Source organism: Barbus barbus (genome assembly GCF_936440315.1).
Source record: "Barbus barbus genome assembly, chromosome: 20".
Classification (NCBI taxonomy): domain Eukaryota; kingdom Metazoa; phylum Chordata; class Actinopteri; order Cypriniformes; family Cyprinidae; genus Barbus; species Barbus barbus.
In genome coordinates this window covers 21,890,675-21,909,946 of record NC_136748.1, presented here as the reverse complement: position 1 = coordinate 21,909,946, position 19,272 = coordinate 21,890,675, and the positions used below count along the sequence as shown (strand labels likewise).

The following is a 19,272-nucleotide window of genomic DNA, read 5'->3' as shown; positions in this document are numbered from 1 at the left end:
TAAAGCAGCATGCAATTTTTTTCTAAAAATCCAGAAATAAAGCAGCATGCAAATTTAAAAAAAAGATTTACATTTTAGTAAGTCAAATAACAAGATGGCACCGCACATGGCAGCCATTGGGCTTGGTGTCAGTCCTGTGTCTTGTTTCCCCCTCCTCTCGTGTCCATATTTGGCCTTCCTGTTCCTGTCCTGACACTTATCCACAGAATCTGTATCTTGCATTCCAACCTCTCCATTACCATGGGCAAGACCAAAGAGCTGTCAAAGGAAATCAGGGACAAGATTGAAGATCTGCACAAGGCTGGAATGGGCTACAAGACCATCAGCAAGAAGCTTGGTGAGAAGGTGACAACTGTTGGTGCGATTATTTGGAAATGGAAGATATACAAAATAACCATAAATCGCCCTCGGTCTGGAGCTCCATGCAAGATCTCACCTCATGGGGTAAGGATGATCATGAGAAAGATGAGGGATCAGCCCAGAACTACATGGAAGGAGCTGACACACTATGCCACAATGGACTGAAATCCTGCAGTGCCCACAAGGTCCCCCTGCTCAAGAAAGCACATGTACAGGCCCTGCCAATGGACATCATGATTCAGAGAAAGCTTGAGTTCGAGTTTCCAAGAGACAGCCAAGAAACCTTAATGATAGAGAGAGGATCTGTAAAGAGGAGTGGACCAAAATCCCTCCTGAGATGTGTGCAAACCTGGTGACCAACTACAAGAAACGTCTTACCTCTGTGCTTGCCAACAAGGATTTCTGTACCTAGTACTAAGTCATGTTTTTTGGGGGGATCAAATACTATTTGACTTACTAAAATCTTTTTTTAACATTTGTACGCTGCTTTTTTTCTGGATGTTTTGTTTGATATTCTGTCTCTATCAGTTAATGTAAGGTCTGTTTTGGGTACTGTTTCATGGTCTTCTTTCATGTCTTTTATTTTGCAATTGTTTCATGCTGTTTGTGTCATGCTTCCCTTGCCCTTGTGTATTCATGCTATTGGTTCTCTTGTTCATTGTGTCATGTTCTGATTGATTGGTTCTTGTCAAGTGTCCTGTCTTGTTTGCTATAAGTAGCCATGTTGTTGCCATTGTTCCTTGTCGTGTATTGATGTTGTAACCTGCTGTCGGTGAGTCTAGTCTGTTCATGCCATGCCAAATCTGTTTCATGTCAAGCCTGTTCATGTCAAGTCAAGTCAAGTCTCGGATTATGTTGGATTTTGGATTTCACCTTTGTAAATAACACTGCACTTGGGTTCTCACTACGCTCGCCTTCAGTGGACTCTCATTACAGTTAAAATAAACATACCATAAAAATGATAAACCCTTCTATTTTTTTAAGTGGGCAAACTTACAAAATCAGCAGGGGATCAAATAATTATTTTCCCCACTGTATATAGCATTACACCATAATATAGTATTTATACAGTACATTATATACATAATTAAAACTATAAAAAAGTAGAGAATATACAAAAAAATTACAAACAAACAAAAAAGCTACAGTATTACCAAAACACAACTAAACCTGAATTTTTTAAATGTGAATAAAATGAAAACTAAAAGATTTTCTTCAGAACCTTAGACGACACTGCATCACTCATCGGCATGATTCTGTCATTGACATTACTAAATGGGACCTGGAATACTTCCAGAAACTACTGTCGGTAAATACAATCTCCCGTGCTATCTGTAGATGCCAACTAAAGCTCTATCATGCAAAAAGGAAGCCATATGTGAACACAGAAGTGCCATCGTGTCTTGTGGGCCAAGGCTCATTTAAAATGGACTGTTTCAAAGTGGAAAAGTGTTTTGTGGTCAGACGAGTCCAAATTTGACATTCTTGTTGGAAATCACGGACGTCGTGTCCTCCGGGCTAAAGAGGAGGGAGGCCTTCCAGCGTGTTATCAGCGTTCAGTTCAAAAGCCAGCCTCTCTGATGGTATGGGGGTGCATACAGTATGGGCAGCTTGTATGTTTTGGAAGGCACTATGAATGCTGAAAGGTATATAAAGGTTTTAGAGCAACCTATGCTCCCCTCCAGACGATGTCTATTTCAGGGAAGGCCTTATGTATTGCAGCAGGACAATGCAAAACCACATACTGCAGCTATTAAAACAGCATGGCTTCATAGTAGAAGAGACTGCCTGCAGTCCAGATCTTTCACCTTTAGAGAAATACTAGAACCGCCACGTGGTAAATTTTACCCGTGGCTGTTTTTCAAACGTACATAACAGATTTTCAACAAAACATTCAAGTCTCCCAGTCATTGACTTTTACTAAAATGATGTAATTTACAATCCAATGTTGTTAAAAATTATTTAGATAAAACCAGATAAAAAAACAGAGCATTTATACCTATAAGAGCCGCGCGGGTCAAACTTACCCGCTATATAATGCATGTATTTTCGCACTGTAATTTTCTTGCCGGTTATGTTTTAGCATTGTACATTTCTAGGTAATGCCTTTCACTCACTGATTTGGCGGTCATCAGTTTCATAAATAAAATCAAAATGACTAAAAGAAGGCGATTTATGGAATATAGGTATTAGAAACACTAAATGCCATCAGTGATGGAGAGTCTGATGGTTAAGTTATTCGTCCTGGGTCGGCTTAGCATCTGACGGCTCAACTGACAGTGATCCAGACAACATATTTAGATGTTTTAGCCTAACGTTACTCATAATTGGTCAAACTTTGGTTTTATTATTTCATTTTTGTCTTGCCATATCGTTTGTTCGCTACTGTGTTGCTATTTATTCTAGTCTGGCAGTTTCCTGAAGAAAAGAAAAAAATCCGATCTATGATGTAATGAATAAAATTTCATTACATCATAATGTTCTCTTATTCAAATTATAAATGATATAACTAAACAAATTAATAATTGTGCCTAGGTGAAGCTGTGCGCTTGAATTTGTCATAGCATCATCCTATACAGTGTGGTGAATTATTATTGCTCATTATTGTCTATTGGCTATTTTAGTCATTTAAATAACATGGGTTATCCTAATATATTGATTAATGACATTGTATTATAATATTACACCATCCAAATATTTACTACCTTCTAATTTTCGTTGTCAGTGCAGGCTTTTTTTTTTTAGCTTACTGACCATAATGGATTAGTGTAGGCTGCATTAAAAAGTCTTGAACATAAAATATAGTTGACGACTAGACATAATCATTTCATGACTCTAGACACTTCTTTGACTTCTTTGTGAAACAATATGTTCTTTAGCCATATAAAAACAGTTGCCATGTGTGTGGGTAAAATTTACCCCTAGCGGTTCTAGTGTTAAATGAAAAATACGTCAAAGACGACCACAAACTCTTCAGCAGCTGGAAACCTATATCAGGCAAGAATGGGACCAAATTCCAACACCACAACTCCAGAAACTCATAACCTCAATGCCCAGACGAAATTTGAAATGAGCTCATTTTGCACATAAAATTGTACAATTTCTCAGTTTAAACATTTGTTATGTTATCTATGTTCTATTGTGAATAAAATATTGGCTCATGTGATTTGAAATTCTTTTAGTTTTAATTTTATTCAAATTTAAAAAGCGTCCCAACATTTCCAGAATTTGGGTTGCACAATTAATCTACCTAAGCAGAATAACCAATATTCATTTTTTTTAATTTTTTTTTTAAATAACAATCCAATAATTTAATGAGACATTTTCAGCCACAAAAACAATAAAGGTTTATGACTAATTTAAATATTTCATATACCAAATCCAAACATTTTGCAATTTCAAATCTAAATAAAAATGACAACATTAAACTTAAACATAAAACTATGCTAAATACAACTAAAAGAAGTTACAATAATTAATATAACAGAGAAAATAATAAAAAATAAAATGAAAAAAGATCTAAACTTGCTGAATATTTTTTATCTTAATCATTTAATCATTAAAAAAAAATAGCTATGTGCACTGTGCTAGACTACCTGAGACTTATCTCAGCATTTGTATACTGTTGCTCTCTCGTTGGTCTGATTGCTTCTATTGTTCTCCTCATTTGTAAGTCGCTTTGGATAAAAGCGTATGCTAAATGATTAAATGTAAATGTAATGTAAATGTCACTGATATAATTTGACTTAAATTATTTATCCAAACAAATTGATTCACTAGAATGAATCAGACTTTCCAGAGCTGCATATATATAAAAAGAGGACATTTTAGGAGAACACATTTACAATTATTACTACATCTGTACAGTTGAAATAGCTGTGTGTGTAATCCAATACAAAAGTATTTTTTCAACCAAAGTGTGTTGATAAAAAGTAAAATCTGAAGTACTTTCATGTTACTGATAAAAAACTAGTGGCATCATTACTTATTGTTATTTACTCCCAAAACTAATTCCCAGTCTAGGTATCATGCTAAGCGAAAAACCACATGCTTGTATCAATAAAAAAGATCCACTGCTAGAGACTTAGACCCTGTAAATAGCAAGCGCAACAGGTCTTTTTAACCTCTCGTCTCTACTCCTTCAAGGATGGACCACATGCAGTTCAACAGCCTTCTATTGAAGTACTAGGGCTGTGCTTCTGAGTATTACCCAGCCGCCAGGAGCACCCAGACGAATGCTTACACTAGCAGAGATAGAGATAAACACAATCACTATAGCGCAGACATTCAAACCCAATATCTTACTGTACATATACTGTTTTTACTAACTCTGCTGCCACAAGGCTACAATAGGAATTCCTGTTATACTAGCTTATGTTATTGTTAGCTTGTGCATATTATTTGTATGCCATTGCAAATATAATAGCAGCCTATAATAATGATAAGCTGTGGAAACATATGCCACCATTTGTGTTGTGCACTAAATGGAAACAATTGAAAACATGGACACAGACGCACATGTTTGAGAACATGCTTGAGTGCAAATAGCGTGCAGAGTTGCAGAAAACATGTCTGCATGCATAGCTTTGTGTGAGAGGGCTAGATTAAATAAAATCTCTTCAGTGAGTGGTTGCAATGCACACTGTTTCAAAGGCTCATGGGATTTCTTTGATTCCTGTGAAGAGAGTTTAGGTGGGGGTAAAACACAGCCCACCATGCAACTGCATTCATTGCCAGCACTGCCACACAAAAGATTATCCTCCTAGTTACAATTAACTCTTTAAAATGCTGAAAGTTTGCTTGCCTACATATGTATTTGGAAATATGTCTAGTTATAATACTCTACTCCATCATCTGATGAAGTATTGCTGCCATTAGAAAAAGTATATAAACTTTACTTAGAAATGAAACTATATTTGCCTGCTTTTTACATGTGAAGAAAGAGCAATCAATTATTATCAGCAATCAAGTATTACTGCCATGAAAATGAGTCTTGTTTGCATTAAAAGAACGTCCATCACTTTAAATATTCACAGTACAGCATAACATCAACTACCAGTCAAAAGAAAAAAGTCTTTCAAAAGGCTGCATTGATTACCAAGTCCGCATATATTTGATCAACAATACAGTAAAACAATAATATTGATCCTTCTGAACTGAGTCAAATATGCTGATTTGGGGCTAAGTTATTATTAGTAACCAATTATTAAAAATACTCTATCAAATAAATACTCTATCAAATATCTATCTATCTATCTATCTATCTATCTATCTATCTGTCTGTCTGTCTGTCTGTCTGTCTGTCTGTCTGTCTGTCTGTCTGTCTGTCTGTCTGTCTGTCTATCTATCTATCTATCTATCTATCTATCTATACATTTTCTTATTCTCGTAGGAAACATCTGCTAAAAATATATCTTATGATACCTGTTCTTCATAACATTAAAATAAAGCTACCGTCATAACAATCATCCTTATCTTAAACACATTCTGACCATGCCATTCTGTAAACTTCCTCCGCCATGTGTGTCTATGAATGCTCTCCATATCTGTATGTTGCGCAGTGATAATCAGGCCTTACATGGCAGCCTGAGGCAGGACTCCTGCACAGACCTGTCTGAGAAAAGAAGCACACTCAGTCTCCTGTGTAAACACAGCAGCGGGAGAGGAATGCTTAAGCTGGGAGCAAGAGAGGGCTTACTGTAGGACATCAGCTTAGGGACGTCCACTGGTGCAGCTTAAATCAACATCATGTTAGAGCTGAGATGAGCAAAGACATGTGTATGGGTCATAAATGTATTGATCTGGAAGGATGATTGTGATCCTGTTTACACCTGGTATTAACATCCATCTCAGGCAATCGCAAGTGGTCAGCCGAAACGCATTGCTGTTTTTAAAGAGGCGACAGGTGCATCCACTGATCAGGTTTTCCGCTGAGGAAAAGCATCTGCAACCCCATCACAACCTTATGGCATTGCAAATGTTGACAAGCAAACGCGTAACAGACAAATGCCATGCAAAGGTCATAAACTTCCCATCGTCCCAGCGCAAATTCGCTGACCTTGGTACCCGCAGCGACCACAGGTGAGTACATCGCTGCTAGAGATAGCCAAGCCGCTGTTCCTTTCACCACATAATTTAGAAGGGATTTCGACCTTCAACGAAAGATTGCTTCAAGTCTTTCCTATTTGTTGTTACAGCTTGGCAGTAATGACGGGGAAGCGAGCCTTCCGGAGAAGGGCACTACGGAGGCCATATCCTGCCCGAAGGGAGGTAACATGTGGAGACACTGATATGGACTGACCCAGGCCTGGGGCAGTACTACATACGAAATGGGACTCTGAGGCAGATCCTACCTAGGAGTAGGGAGGAGAGGTGCCAACAGAGCCAGACAGAGTGCTCTGACAAAGGGAAGACACAGGTTTACAGAGGGGGAAACCTTACAGTGGAAGAATACACATATGAGATTGCCTAGCCCAGTACAGGGGCTGACCGGAGACCCTGACGAACTAACAGCAGTACTGGGCCTGGTGTCAGACTGCTCCACCCAGTCTGACTGCCGAGGGTGCTGGAGGAACTCCACCAGGGTTCGCCGTCCGTGGAACTCTACTGGAGGAGGAAAAAGGCGCTCACATCCCCGGGTGAGGGGGAATGGCGCAGCAAGTGTGACACCGGCCAGCTCTTCCCGCCACTTACCTGTTACCCAAAACATGGGAAGAAACTGGCTCAAAGCGGAGACTGAAAATCTCACGAAGGTGTTTGGTGTCGCCCAGCCTGCAGTTCTACAGATGTCTGCCAGAGAGGCACTGTGCGCCAAGCATAGGAGCAGGCAACACTCGGTGTGGAGTGAGACCTCACCCCCAGGGGGCACGGCTCACCTTGAGATAGGTACGCCAAGGCGATGGCATCCACGATCCAGTGGGCCAACCTCTGCTTGGAGACAGCCTTCCCTTTCTGCTGACCTCCGTAGCAGACAAGAAGCTGCTCAGAGCTTCTAACACTCCTGGTGCGGTCCACATATATGCGCAGAGCTCTAACGGGACACAGCAACGCCAAGGCTAGGCCTGCCTCCTCCGAGGGCAGTGCTTGCAGGTTCACCACCTGATCGCGGAAGGGCGTGGTGGGAACCTTGGGCACGTATCCAGGCCGGGGTCTCAGGACAATGTGACAGTAGTCTGGCCCGAGCACAAGGCACTCTCCGCTCACCAAAATGCTTGGAGGTCCCCGACTCTCTTGATGGAAGTGAGCGCAGTCAGGAGTGCTGTCCTAGCAGACAGGAACTTCAGCTCGTCTGAAACCAGCAGCTCAAAGGGACCCCTCTGAAGTCCAGCCAGGACGATAGAGAGATCCCAGGAGGGCACCAGGGGTAGCCTAGGAGGATTTAACCTTCTGGCACCTCTCAGGAATCTGTCGATGAGATCGTGCTTTCCCAGGGACCGGCCGTCCACTGCAACGTGATGTGCTGCGATAGCAACCACATACCCTTTCAAGGTGGAGGGTGACAGCCTACACTCCAACCTTTCCTGCAGGAAAGAAAGCACTACTCCACTCGTGCATCTTCAGGGGTCTTCTCGGCGAGAAGAATACCAGATCGCGAACAGACTCATCTCTAAGGCAAGAGCTTGCCTCGTAGAGAGGGCTCTGGCCTGAGTGAAAGTGTCTTCCACCACCGGTGGACAAAACACTCAAGTCTGCCACGTCTCATCCAGGAACCCCACATGGAGGTTCCAAGATCTGGACGCGGGTGCCACATGGTGCCGGGCCCCTGAGAAAGGAGATCCTTCCTCAGAGGGATGCGCCAGGAGGGGCTGTCACGAGGAGCATGAGTTCCGAAAACCAGGTCCGGGTGGGCCAACGGCGCAACCGGCAGAACCTGTTCCTCGTCCTCGCTGACCTTGCACAGTGTCTGTGCGAAAAGGCTCACTGGGGGAAGCGCAAACTTGCGTAAAACCCAAGGCCAGCTGTGCACCAGTGTGTCCGTGCCGAGGGGCCTCGGTCAGGGAGTCATACAACTGGCTGTGGGAAGACTCATGGGAGGCAACCAGGTTTACCTGAGCTTCCCCGAATCGACTACAGAACAGCCGGATCATCTCGGGATGGAGTCTCCATTCTCCGGGGAATGTGAGCTGTCGTGAGAGCCCATCGGCTGCACGATTGAGCTCCCCCAGGATGTGGACGGCGCGCAGCAACTTGCGCTGCGTCTGACTCCAGAGGGAGAGATGGCGGGCGAGTTGTGACATGCGACATGATCGTAGACAACCCTGCCAGTTGATGTACGAGACAGCCGCAGTGTTGTCAGTGTGGACCACACGTGTTAGCCAAGTAGCAGCGGCCGAACCACTGAAAGGCTAGTAGCACTGCCAGCAACTCGAGGCAGTTGATATGGCAAAGCAGAGGCTGCTTGCCCGTTGCATGTAGCGCACCAGCCCGCACTGGAGGCATCCATCGTGACAAAGACATGCCGAGACACTTGTTCTAAGGGTACTTCGACCCATAGAAAGACAAGGTCCGTCCAGGGGCTGAATGAGTTGGCGTGATGGTCACGCAAACTGTACCGCGGTGACATGCCCATCTCGGGACTCCAGAGTGTCACCAGTGCTGAAGTGATCCCATATGAAGCAATCCGAGCGGCGAGACTGCGACTGCCATATGCCCCAGGAGCCCCTGAAAGTGTTTCAGTGGTACCACCATCCTGGCTCTGAAGGAACTCAGGCAGGTCAGCATGGACTGGGCATGCTCGTTGGTGAGACGCGCCACCACACTCACAGAGTCTAACTCCATACTGAGAAAAGAGTTTCTCTGCACGGGGAGAGCTTGCTCTTTTCCCAGTTTACCCGAAGCCCCAACTGGCATGCGGGCCATGCTCGAGACAGTTGAGGATCCTGATGCCCACTTCCCGTAACGGGGCAAGGGCGCCCTCTGTGACCTTTGCAAAGACACAAGGGGACAGGGCGCTCCCGAAGGGGAGGACCCTGTACTGCCATGCCCGACTCGTAGGAACGGCCTGTGTCGAGGGCGAATCGAGACATGAAAGTAAGCGTCCTTTAGGTCAACCGCTGCAAACCAATCCTAGGGTTGGATGCACCTGATGATGCGCTTCTGCGTCAACATCTTGAATGGGAACTTGAGAAGGGCCCGATTCGAGATTCGCAGATCCAGGATTGATCTCGGCTGGAGGGACCAGCTTGATTGCATCCTTTGCCAGGAGGACAGCAATCTCCTCGCACAAGACAAGTGCATCTCGGACTGCCACCGAAGTCTCGAGAGCGCCGCTGGGCTTGGGAGGTCGCCTGGTGAACTGAATCGCATAGCCGAGTCGGATTGTGCGAATGAGCCAGCAGGACAGGTTGGGCAGCGCAAGCCATGCCCCCAAACTCCGGGCGAGTGGTACCAAAGGGACAATCGACATACCCACTGTGGTGCAGTGGAGGGAAGCAGAGCTGGATGGTACAGAAGGCGTTGCGTTCTGACACATCCCCGCCCAAACTCCCCAGGTCCCCGTGGGGACTGGCCAGAGATGCGTGGAGAGGTATTGCGTCTCCCAACTGCAATCTCTTGGCTGCTGGCAAGAGGGGGCGTAGCAGGCGAGAGTGAGGAGACAGCCTGCATGCCTGAGAACCTGGAGGAAAGGGAAATTGCTCTTTCTTTGACAATGTGGTTACAAAATGAATTGATTCTCCCCCTGCCCTCCTTCGGGGGAAGGAGCGGTGCTGTCCTCGCCATCTCCTGAGATCGAGCAGCTTCCCACATCTCCGGGTTGCCTGTGTCAGGGCCGTTTTATCGCCTCTCTGGACAACATCGGGGCCAGCTGGAACACGCTCTCATGAGAGGCTCGATGCACCGGCCTAGGTGACGATTTAGCACGGGTCGGAGCAAAATCAGGAGCCAATCATCTCGCCGTGAGGGCTCGGGACTGGTAGGTGTGCATGCCAGCTCTGGGTCCGATTCGGCGGCCGCCGCGACACCCAAGGGGGGCAGCCCCGCCGAATCTTCATCCTCAGAGGACGATTGCCCATCCCCCGATGCTACGATCGACATCTAATCCTCTATCGGCCGAATGAAACGCTGGGCATGCCATAAGACGGCACAGCAAAATCACCGGGGAGCCGCACAGAACAGCTGCTGCAGAAGGAGTGAAAGGTCCTTGGGGACTGGCCCAGCGGAAAGCTCTCACTGTAACCCTCAGATCGGCCAGAAGGCAAGGCTAGTCAATGGTTCTCTGCTCGTGGCAGAGAAGCCAGCGCGGGTAGTGACAGAGGGAGCCCCTCCCATCCACGTGAGGAGAGAGAGGCGTGATAGCAGCGCTGCCATGATTACACGCTCAGAACGAATGCATAAACCATCCACAAACGCAGCTTCAGCGTGCTGGCTGCCCAGACACTGAAGACAACGATCGTGGCTGTCGACGGAGGATAGGAAATGACGCAACCAAGAGGACACAGCCGGAACGGCGTCTTTAAAAAGACGCAAACCGACCATGATTTGCTCTTTTAGAAAATCTGCTCTTTTAGTTGAAGTGCCCAGGGGAATCACTGCAGACAGGGACGCCGCAGTTTGCACCGTGACGCCAACCAGAACAGCTTCCAGACAGACGATGAATGGCTTTGTGGAGATCAACACGTTCATCCACTCGGCTCTGAAGCAAAAATCTGATGAGTAGATGCACCTGTCGCCTATTTATACCCGTATGCACGGGGAGTGGCTCAGGTATGCAAAATCCACTGGCCAATATTCATTGGCGTTTTCTCTTAAAGTCAGAGATGATTGGGGCTCCCAAGTGAATACACCTAATGTTGTCACAACATAACTCGTAGTGACCGACAGATAGGCAACAATATATAAAAATACAAGAAAATTACAATACTGTTTTAGACAATAATTTTCACTTGTAAACGGTGCTTGACCTGTGCATATTTCTCTACTGATACAGACGAGACGACTATATGCAGTAGAGAAAACATTAAGGATAGAAGACTCTATTTTAGCCAGAAGTGATGGTTTGAAAAATATCTTGATGGATTTATCACAAACATGTCAAACTTTTTGTTTCACATGACATTATTTGAAGGACTTGAGTCGTTGTGGATTAATCAGCTGTTTGGACTCTCATTCTGGTTTTTAATCAGCTGTTTGGACTCTCATTCTGACGGCACCCATTCACTGCAGAGGATCCATTGGTCAGCAAGTTATGTAATGCTAAATTTCCACAAAAAAAATTCCTAATGAAGAAACAAAGTTATCTACTTCTTTAATGGCATGAGGGTGAGTAAATTTTGAGTATTTTTTTTTTTAATATACGAAAGAACATAACATTTTGAAATTAAAAACAAAAGAAAATTCTTAAATATTTAATTTAATTAATTAATTAATTAATTAATTAATTTAGTTATTTTCATTGCCAATGTGAACTGTAAAACTATGTATTAAAGCAATATATTGAGTACATAAATATAAAAATAGATAAATAGTTTAGTCATATGAAAATATCAATAAATTGAAGTAATGTTCTGGCCCATGTGAGGGTAAATGTGGTCAAGTGCTTGTTTTGTGGTTTATATACATGCACAATCCTGCATTCTGCATTGAATTTGGAATGATCCACCTGCATTTACTTGATGAATGAAGTAAACACATACAGTATTGTACTTGAGAGCTTGGGAAACCAAATCACATCTGATTCCTTGCAGGATGTTTTATTCCCTGTGAGTTCAGAGCAATTATTTTCCACAGAAGCAAACTCATCTCCTCTGGATATGTCTCTGTATATTACATTGACTCCTGGGTTGGAGCAAAATGAATGTTCCCTTTTCCCTTTCATCCGACCATAACCCTGCAGCCAAAATTGCATTAAATATTCCTTTTATATCTTCACCTTCGGAGGGCAGTCCCTTGTAATTGCTTGGCTGCACTGTATGCCAATAAATAACTAATAATAAAAAATTTAAAAACACACACATAAACCCTGATTTCTGGTCATGTTGGAACAGATCCTGGGAGAAATGCATTCTGTATTCAATGCAATGACATCGTGAGGACATGCCTGGAATTTAATATGCTTGAAAAACATAATCTGGGAAAAACAGTTCATTTTTTTCCTGCAGCGTACAAAATGTATCTACAAGTGATGTGTACACTGCAGAGAGTGTACAGTATATTGGCAAACAAGATGCCTGAGGCGGCCATGAATATTTAAGAGCTTTTTTAATTTAGAAACAGCAAAGTGAATCTTTGTATTCTCGAATACTTCAGTTGGAAGAGGGGTCTTATCAGGGACAGACCCATAATCACTGATACCTAGCTGTCTGAAACTGTATGTTTCATTACTCACAGATGCACACATAAAAGTCTTGGCAAAAATGAAAAGAGAATGAATAAAAATGTATGTACACACTACTGATAAATAATATCGACCTGTTAAGCCGCATACCAAAGGAACGTGTAGAATTTCCTGCAAGCATGGATGCTAGAGGAGGAAAGCTTGGTGATAGATTAGTTGTGCTGGTGTATTAATGGTAGGCACTTAGTGGCTTGGTGGGGTGTCATAAGCGAGGTCAGCATAATATATAGATTACTTAAACACAAACATGCTGTTTCAGCCAAAGAAAAATTATTTATTTTTCTTGAAACAAAAACTGATCATTACTCTATTAATGAATGCTCTTGGTCATACTGTGAATGACTGATCATGGTATTTCTAATAGAATACAATTGTCTTTGTAAGTTTTTATCAAAATAACTCACTCTTTCTCTAAAATTACTTTGCTTTGACTTCTAAAGTCACTTACGCTTTGTGGGCTATTGGACAATTACATCAAATAGCCAAAAATAAACGAATAGTTTAACCAAAAATCTAAATTTGCTGAAAATCTACTCACCCTCAGACCATCCAAGATGTAGATGATTTTGTTTCTCCATCAGAACAGAACTGGATAAATTTAGCATTGCATCATTTGCTCATACATCTGCAGTGAATGGGTGCCGTCAAAATTCAAACAGCTGATAAAAACATCACAATAATCCACAAGTAATGCACACGACTCATGACTCCTGTGTGTTTGTAATAAACAAATCCACCATTAAGGCATTTTAACTTTAAACCATTACTTCAGGCCAAAATACATACAGTCATCCATAATAATGCTTCTTCCTGAGAAAAAAAAAACATACCCTGTTTTCCTATCACAGAGAAATCCACCAACATATTTGTTTAGAACTGTTTCGACTTGTTTTTAGTTGTAAATGTTGTGCATGTGAATCATTGTGATGTTTTTATCAGCTGTTTGGACTCGCATTCTGACGGCACCCATTCACTGCAGAGGATCCATTGGTGAGCGAGTGATGTACTGCTAAATTTCTGAGTAAATTTTCAGCAAATTCTCATTTTTGGGTGAACTATTCATTTAAGTACTATTTTAGTTCAATCACATTCAGTGGAATTTACGGTAACAGCTACTTTTTAACATCCAACAAATTTCAAATAAAGTACCATTATATTTTCAATTCATGTTGACTTTTAATTTTTATGATTATTAATAAAATTAAGATGTTCAATGTGTGACAGAAAGCTAATGTTACTATGCCATTGTTCCTAATAAATATATAACAGCTTATAAGTGTCACCTATGATGGGTAAAAGTCTATAATTTCTCACAGTGCATTTATAAAGAGGTCGTCACATCACTTTACTCTTGGCATTCCCACTCAACTACACTATCAGGAGGCGGATCGCTGCTCATTTGCATAAAGTCTGCTTAACCTTTTCCACATCGTCAACAGTCGCTATCACTTATTTCATCTCACATCAGCAACTCTCTTTGAAAATGAATTAATTCCAGTCACTTTGTCACTTCTGTCACTTTTGAGATAATTCCCGTTTATAATTTCCAAATGGTTCATTTGGCGCCATCTCATTAACAACTACTGAAGAGGTTACGAAAAAAGTTTCTGGCACTGCAATGAAAATGTAGTAGTTTCAAATGGAGAAAAACTGGAGTTGGCTTAACTACATTTGTGTTTCAGATTTTTATTAAAAGTGAAGTATGTAATATCTTTGAAGCCAAATATTTATTATATTCCAGTTTAATTCGCAGAGACATAAGTACTCCATTCCTATGCTGATTTCCCAGATAACTGTAAAAACTGTAGCTCAGTGGTGCTTTCAAAACATTGCTGTTTGTTTTAGGATCCAGGCCAAACTGACACAGCAACACTGTCCCAACTAATGGCACGGCATTAAGGTGGAGCTACCAGTTCGTCTGGCCAATGGAAAACGATGGGTGTCCTCCTGTTTAAAAAACAACACTTATTTTTGCAACCCTGTATGGTGCATAAATTACACCCTTCACTTTTAAATTTGGCAGTGGAACTACAAGTGTAATCCTTAAGAATGGTGAATGTCTACTCTATGCATAATTTCAGCACAGTTAGACGCTAAGAGCAGAAGTCAACCGCTGACAGCCACTCAAAAACATCATGTTTTATTATCTTGATCTCTCATTGGGAAGCATTGAGATGTCTACGATTGATTTTAGTGAATCGGCTTTTAGTGCATAGCGATTTTAGTACATGGTTCATGTAAGTAAATGATTCATTGACGTCCAGTCCTATAGCAAAGTATTTAGTTAAACGCTGCCATTTCAAAGTAACATCCCAAGCATTGCTACGCTTATATTACATTATTGCAAATGAAACAGCTAAGGATGCAAAAGCCTGCCAAATACTCTAAGGAGAAAGACGAGAAGAGAACGAGAGCCAGAGAAAAACACAGAAGGTGTTCCTATTACTGAGAACATGCACACCACAGTTTCCCCTCAAGTGTGAATCAATTCAATATTAAGTTGTATACAAATTTAATGTGGACTGTGAGAGGTACAGAGCTCTGATCCCAAACCAGCAATAATAATTCCTCATCTCTGAAGTGCTCCCCAGAGATACCTTAAATCTACAAACCTGAGCAAATGAATTCTCAGCTACTTAAAATGTGTTTTTATGCTTGCACTTCCCCGTGGAGAGCATTATCTTAAGGCTATTATGTATTTCTCTCACTACTGTAATGTGATGATAACTAGCAGGGGCTTCCACGGGGAGATGGTTGAGTTATCTTGAGTGCCTGACAGGGAGCTGATAGTGTTTATGACTATGGTTTGTGGTCCTGAATTCCCAACGTATTCCCAACAAAATAAAATACCTCACACCAGGTTTTTAAGCTTCAGCTATGGTTTATAGGCCCGGTTTCACAGACTAAACCAGGATTAGGCCATAGTTCAATTAGGACATTTAAGTAATTTTTATTAGTGTACTTAATAAAAAACATTACTGGTGTGCATCTTGAGACAAAACAAAGGCACTGATATATTTTAAGATCAGTCAGTGAAAGTTTCTTTCAGTTGAAACAGCTCAGACTTTCATTTTAGTCAAGGATTAGGCTTAAGCCTAGTCTGTGAAACTGGGGGATAGTGATAAAACATACGGCTTATGCGGCTGCGTACTGATGGCTGTCTAAAACAATATATGGGTGGTATCTATAAAGGAAAAGCATCAAAGGAAACTATAAAGGAAAGTCACGAGGACCTGGACAGGTGTGATATTGCTTTGCTGAATTGTTCCATACAGTAAATGGGTTTCATACAAAAGATGACAATCATTGACTGACCATAAAATATGGACTATCTGGACCATAAAGTCGTCAAACTATGAGTAAGGCTAATAACCTCTTGTCAAACATCAAAGGCGGGAAATTTATCTCAGGAGAATTTTAGCAGCACTTAAGAAAAATGCTTTGAAAAGAAAATGCACAGTCAAATGGCACTGATCTGGAGCCATACATTAAATGATTCAGAAAGGGCCACTTCATATTTACATGAAGTATTTAACACAAATTATTATGCAAAACATTTCAGAGTCAAACATTCTAATCATATATAATTATGGCCTTTTTTCTGAGGGACCATGTGACACTGAGGACTGGATTAATGACTGCTTAAAATTCAGCTTTGCCATCGCAGAAATAAAATAAATGTCTAATATATTTATTTTAAACTGTAATAATATTTCATAGCATAATTGTTTTTACTATTTTTTATTTTAAAAAATGCTGCCTTGGTGAACATATAAGAGTCTTCCTTCAAAAACATGAAAACATCTTTCAGAGGCCAAATGTTTGGACAGCGGTGTAAGTTCATCAAGAAATTACTCTCTGTTAATCATGTTCAGAAGTGCATCTCCTTCCTTTTCCATTTTCTCATAAAATGTGTAGTATCACTAAACATGGGTCACCGCTGAAAATAATGTGCCAAATACTTATTATACAAATGCTACTTATTAACAAATGAATAATTCACTTCAATTAATGAATTTATTGAAATTACAGGATGATTTTCAGCTCCATTTATCGAACTGTCACCACAGTCAGTCAGACAGTCTTAAAGTCTTGATGAAATAATCATATTTGCCCTATCACGCATGCATTAAATGTAGTATCCTTTTTTTATTGCTAGCCACTAAAATGATCTACTAAAAATGAGGGAAATTATCTAAAAATCTCAAAGAATTGAATTTGTTTGATGTAGCTGACATATCATCGTTGGAACAAAAAAACAATTAAGGATATTTATATCTATAAAAAAATCTGACCAAAGCCAGTGTGATGGAGATACATTAAGCAAAGAAGACCTTCAGCATGAAGACTAACTTAGACTTTTTTCATAAATATCTTGCAGAAAACATACTGTAGGACACACCTGAAAAGGGACATGCTTGTGATCAGAAGTAACTTTAAAGTGCAAATGTTGATTTTTAAAAAGTTAATAGTTAGCCACACTGTTTTGTCCCACATGTCTCAAGAACTGCTTAAGTGATGGAGATGCTTAAAAACATCAGAGGGAAGACAGTTTGCAAGTAGGAAGGGCATGCCATGGCACAATCTAATAATTAACCAAGAATAAAAAAAAACAATAACAATTGGAAGCTAGAAATCATTCCGGCGGAATTATGTTCCACCTCCTCATCCGACTTTTCAATCTGCATGTCGGCCTGACAAATTACTCTCTCACCAGCCCTATTCTGATTACGGCCTGATTACAGTCTGATGAGAAATACACAACTGCCAAATACAATAACAGGGTGCAGACATATGCCTATCAGGACTTAATTTGGGAGACATTTGGCAGAGGCGGTTAACCTTCTGAGAATGATGAAGGATGGGGTATACAAACTTTGCAGAGAGTCCAATCCCACAGTAATCCTAATGACAAAGAATTCTGTCCTCTAGCTAATAAAAAAACCTTTGTGTGCAGCTCAAATGCAGGCTCAACTAGCCTGCAATTTTTAAGCCAAGTTTAAGGACTTGTGCTGGACTTTGTGTGGGGCTTGCAACTCAAAGAAACCTGAACCCAGAAAAATGATATGTCGCTCCCGAAGCCCCTAAGGCACTGATAGACCTGAAAATGGAAAAGCTCTTGAACTGAGGGAGCCAATCGGTGTCATTCAGCCCAGACACTAGAGTTGAGGCTCAGGCACCGCAAGCCAATTTGGGATGCGATGGATCAATAATTCTGTCAGGGAAACAGCCGAACAGGGAGGGGAGAGATACAGAAGAAGGGCATGAAGTCTTTCAAAGACGTTGGAAAAAAAATATTCCCCCAAGTTTGCATATCTCTCTTTGCTATTATATCGTCGGGTAATTATACTGTATATAAAACGCGGGCATCAGTGAGCCGTTATTAATATGCGAGGCATTGAAACTGCTTTTGAACGATCCATCGATCGCGTTATAGTTTCACTTTCAAGAGACGCGATCACACAAACTATGTTTACATTATGGAGCAACAGTACTTACCACACATTTCACAAGATCAGATGCTTGTCAGTGGTGCTCAGGATCTGTAAGTCATTCGCCATCATCCTCATCTCTCCTTACTGAGAGTGAAATCTTATGTACTGTAACAGGCTACCGCTAGCAAGGAGCTAACCATGTCCCTTTAGTGGCTCGCGTTATTTGCTTTCTGTGCCTTTCTGAATACAGACACCAACCCATCCCTGCACTTCACACCCCCTGCACGGCCTGGAACATAAAATTTATTTTGTTATTTTCGCTGTTGTCCGCGCTTGTTTATTTACAATACCTGCAGAGCTTCTGATGGTTCGGCCGGCTTAGAACAAGGGCGGGTTTATGCAAATGTTGGGGGCATAGTGATCCCGACTGTTGCGTCACAGTCAGTGTTATGTTCTGATTCGCCTGTTTTTCAGTGGTCTTTTTTAATCACGAGATTTACATATGAAGGAGGAAACTATGGTGTTTGAGGCTCACTGTAGATCATTTCCATGTACAGAACTGTTATTATTTAAATATGCCAGGGTAAAGACAGTTTTTCATTCTATGGCACCTTTAAGGTTACAAAATTAATCGAAAATTAAAAGTGCAATATGCACAAAATCATCTTTTTTATCATCTGAAACATGCTGCGACTTATATTCCAAAATGAAATATATAAAGCAATTACCATCAAGTACACAGAACTTACAAAGAGTACACAAATTATGAATTCATGTAGAATGAAAGAGGTACGTGATTTGTTGATTTGAATGCGCATTTCCCACACACTGGTAGTTTCATTAATGTGCATAATAAATGACACTGTAATTATTTTTTTAAATACTTTTTTAAAATTTTTATATTTTTCATTCCCATTCTGTTCTGAAAAGTTTGGGGCTTTAACCTGAATGTGTTGTAATTCCATGTAACAATAAAGGAATTACAACACAAAAATATTACTATTGTTTTTTTAAATAAATGAATGAATGAACCAACGAACGAACGAACGAGCGAACAATCAAGCAGATGTCACTCACTATTCAATAAAAATATTGTCTTTTTGCTTTTAGGAATCTGGATTTGTTAGTTTATAAAGAGATAAT

General features: G+C 41.2%; 1 protein-coding gene across 3 annotated transcripts in view; it reads right to left on the bottom strand.

Annotated features, from left to right (window-relative positions):
• The window catches only part of LOC306885919 (muscarinic acetylcholine receptor M3-like), a 96,464-nt gene that overhangs the window by 12,449 nt on the left and 64,743 nt on the right, over positions 1–19,272 (bottom strand). The gene's annotated exons all lie outside the window — the stretch shown is intronic.